General features: G+C 35.8%; 1 long non-coding RNA gene across 1 annotated transcript; it reads right to left on the minus strand.

The window, feature by feature from the left end:
* Nucleotides 1-2,024: 2,024 nt before the first annotated feature.
* LOC137240683 (uncharacterized) lies at nucleotides 2,025-3,851 on the minus strand. Its single transcript, XR_010949804.1, has 4 exons — nucleotides 3,681-3,851; nucleotides 3,390-3,623; nucleotides 2,402-3,321; nucleotides 2,025-2,335 (listed from the first exon to the last, which is right to left on the minus strand). It is a non-coding gene; the product is annotated as an uncharacterized lncRNA (long non-coding RNA).
* Between the last annotated feature and the right edge of the window lie 490 nt (nucleotides 3,852-4,341).

Here is a 4,341-nt window from a genome sequence, read left to right on the forward strand (position 1 = left end):
TAGACAAAACCCACCTCATACCCTTTTAAAATACTCATTTATACCTTTCATTTGATACCCATATCGTACAAACGCATTCTAGGGTCAACCCTGACCCACCTTTATGGCTATATCCCTAAATGGCGTCCACCTATAGAACTATGGCGCACTCCCTCATAAAATACTCTTTAATGCCTTTCATTTGATACACATGTCATACAAACACATTCCAGGGTTTCCCTCGGTTCATTTTCCTACATGGTTATTTTCCCTTATGTTGTCACCATAGCTCTCAACTGAGTATGTAATGTTCGGTTACACCCGAACTTAACCTTCCTTACTTGTTTTAAATTGCTTTATATGTTAGGAAATTGAAGTACAAATTAATTTTAATTTCTACTAGAAGTATGATATGTTTAAACGGTTGTTTTTTATGAAATTGGTGGTTTTGAAAAAATTTAAAAAAGATAGGATCCGTAAATTGCCTTATATTTTATGAAATTGATGAACGAATTAATTTAAAAAATTACTAAATGTATGAAATGTTTATGCTGTTATGTTATGTTGTTATGAAAGAAAGTGAATAAAACGATTGAAAAGTTGCCTTAAAGTTTTAGCTTTTTTTTGTTTAAAAACACATTCTATTTAGCATTTAGTATTTTTAATAATAGTGCATAACTATACAGATGAACCGTTTCTTTGCAGAGTGTCACAAGTACACTTTTCTATGTATCGAATTATTTAGATTGATTATAAACAACCGGTAGAGTTAGGTTACTCTATGTAGAGTTCAGTCTGGATTATAATCATGTTCAATTTTACGATTATTTTATTATCAACTGGACTCATATGTCAGTATTATTATTAACAAAAAAACTAAAAAAGACATTTCATATTTTTGCCAATGATTTAGTTAAATTTTTCGAATACGGTTGTAAGAATGCTTGCTTGAATGGAAATAACTGTAGCTTACCAAAATTGCAATAAGTTCAATGATTTCGAAAATGTACTTGTGCCAATTTCAATAAACGGTTCAAATATTATATCCACATTAGAGATATACGCCGCCGATAAACGCCGCCGATAAACGCCGCCGCCGTGGTGGACAGTCGAACTAGTACGAAAACTGAAGCTACGCGGTCATCCATAATGGGCTCTTATAACATAAGGCCGGAAAGCAACATTTCACATCTTTCAACTTTCATTCTAAAATATCGTTTTGATTTAACGAAGACTATTGAAATCAATGTTGTGAACACAAACGTCTGCAAACTTTGGTCTACATTTTAAAAATTTGATCCAGGGTCCTTGTAAAATTTTAATTATGTAGATGCGCCGAGGATTATACGATACCCATGTCGCAATGACATCCACTTAGACTGCTTATGATTTCGAGGGCGGCATCCTTGGCCGAATAGTCACTCCCTAACGTTTCAAGGTGCTTTCCTGGTGTAGCTCGGAAGTATAGCTCGACAGAAGCATCCGTTGGAAAGTCTTCGGAGCTACACCAAGAGCTTCTAGGACAGTGACGTCGACGAAGGTATGAGTTGGAAGTCGCAGTCCTATAGCCTCCGTGCTGTCATATGGTGTGAGGGTCAGGTGTGGTAGCGACTGGTGGTCGGGATTGCTACTGTTCGCACATCGGGAATTGTAGCTCCTAAAAACAGCCGAAAAATCTGGAGGCTACATGTGCCACTAGAAGCATGAGTATTAAAAGACCACTAATAGCAACCGTAAGTCGCCTTTGTGTGTGACCGCCAAGGAGCCACAAACTACGCCGAAATATACAGACAAAAGTGTGACCATTTTATGTATCTCTTCCGAAATGGTCAAACCGTTGATTTCCTTAAATAAATACAAACAAAACCTTTCCTAAATATTTGTTTAAATAGAAAGATCAAGCTTTTTAAAGTAAAAATACCGGAGTACGCCGCCGCTGCCGCCGCCGATAAAAGGATCGGCGTAAACCTCTAATCCACATATACTTACGTAGTTGCTAACTAATTCTAATCTCTTATTTAAATAATTATATGGGACTGCATTTATTACAGTTTATATAATGTTATTTAATTTTATTTTCTGCTTATCATTTTTGATTTATAACTCATTAGTTTAACAAGGGTTGACAAATTGTTATATTATTAAAAAAAAATAATAATATTTTATAAAATCATAGTACCATACAATCACTGGAGTCAACATCCATGCCACGTATAGGGGCTTTCTTAATGGTAGTACCAGCGTCACCATCATCATCGGTATCGTCGCTTGTGCTGCAAAGTTTTTTCAATAAATAACCAATTTGTATTTGACAAAAGCGTTTGGTGCCTTTAGCCATAGTTGACATTGATTTGATCTTAAATTTTAAAATATATATGATAGTAAAATGTATATATTTATTTTTTTCATGCTAACCACTTACGACATTAAATGATGTGATTCTGTATCAAATAGTTGAAAAGGTTTTGCCTCCTGTCAAGTGCTTCATCAATACCGGATTCATCCCTTTCATCCTCAGTAGCGAATAGGGTGTCTGTACTTTGTTCGTTCATGTCATACAAGTCGTCAAAAGAAATGCAAATGTTATGCAAAACGCATACGCTGACTACTATGTTAGTTATCATCTTAAGGTCAGTTTGCTCTGTAAACATTAAAAGCCTCCGAAATCTGCCTTTCAACAAACCAAATGCGTTTTCAACTACCATTCGTGTAGATGAAAGTATTTCGTTGAACTTTCTTTGCGCATCATTTAAATTTCCATAGTCTTTGAACGGTGATACTATCCACTTGTTCGAAGGACACGCGGAATCTCCTATGATGAAATGCGAGTTGGGAAACATTTCCTCATAATGACTTTCTGCGTCTTCAAAGAGTTTGGATCGTCTTAGTACCCTATAATCGTGAAGCGATCCTGGTTCACCACAGGTAATATCAATAAATTTTTTGTTACAATCGACTACGGCTTGAACCACTATGCTGTATGCTTTCTTCCTATTAAAGTACATTTCCTTACAATTCTTTGGTCCCTTAATGGCAATGTGTGTGCAATCGATTGCCCCAATTACACCCGGAATACGTTTCTTTTCACGAAATTGTTCTGCATTTTCATGCAAATAAGCCCCTTGTGGCCACTTTATGTGTTCATCGGCTATGGACACCAAAAAAGTAGCAACTCGCTGCACTACTGACCACGCTGCCGACTGAGCCACCCCAAACAAATTACCTAGTTGTCTGAAGGTCACTGTGTTGCTCACGTACCAAATATACATATATACAGACTTTTTGGCCGTAACTGGTGGCCTCCACCGCTAGATGGATCAGGGGCATAATTGGAATATCTCACTAAAAGGAAAAATAATTTAAGTGATTTAGTATTTACAAACTTATATGAATAATCTATTGGATATTACTAATAAGGTATTCCACAGTTTCACGTTTCAGTCTCATGTGCGCTTAAAATCTTTCTGATTCATCGCATCAAGAGTCGCTTCGAAATTTTCGCACTTTACATGATCTTCGTTTTCGGTGTCAGAGTCCTCAGAGGAGCTGGAACTTGCGAAAACAGCATCCAAGATTTCGTCGACAACTTCTTCCTGCCTACGGGCACGCAATTCACTCTGGTCATCCAAGAGAAGAAATTCAATCTGAAAGATTACTACACCTTATTTCTTTCTAATTTCTTTAATTAATTAGTAATTTACCAAATAGTTTTCCGGAGCACTCATTTTGCTTTTCTTTTATTAGTATTTTGCTTATTTATTGCCAGTAAGTTTTCAAAAACGTTGTATTGCAAATTTCACGAGTTTTGCAACGAAAATATAAAAAAGGCGCCAAGATAGGTGTTCAAAATACAACAAATATTATAATTTACAAAAATGTTTTAATTTTCGTGCTTAAACAAAGAAAACGTCAATAATAAACAACAGATGATTTTGACAGCTGAAATGTTACCAGTGTTGTTAAATACATGCAGGGAAATTTTAACCGAGTTTGGCGTTCTTTTCGCACTCGCTTAGAATAGAACGCGGCTAGTATAGAGAAATATTAGTTTCGTTATTCACGCAAATGCTAAATAACATAAGAATATTCGTAGTAAAAAATATAAAAGTTGTATTTCCCCTCTTCATTTACTTTCATTTTAAATTAAATTCACTCCGATAATTCTTTCCGACACAATTCCTCTTTAGTACTTTGGCATATGATCCTCTGTGGGTGCTCCATTGAGTACTACAGTGAAAGTACTTTGGAAAATACTCTCACGTATGTACTCTACGGAATACTCACAAACAAAGCGAGAGTGAGATCACCTATTCCTCTCCTAGGACATCGCAATGTTAATTGGAGCGCATTTTTGTATGAATA

The sequence above is a fragment of the Eurosta solidaginis genome, chromosome 2, assembly GCF_040869045.1.
Source record: "Eurosta solidaginis isolate ZX-2024a chromosome 2, ASM4086904v1, whole genome shotgun sequence".
Classification (NCBI taxonomy): domain Eukaryota; kingdom Metazoa; phylum Arthropoda; class Insecta; order Diptera; family Tephritidae; genus Eurosta; species Eurosta solidaginis.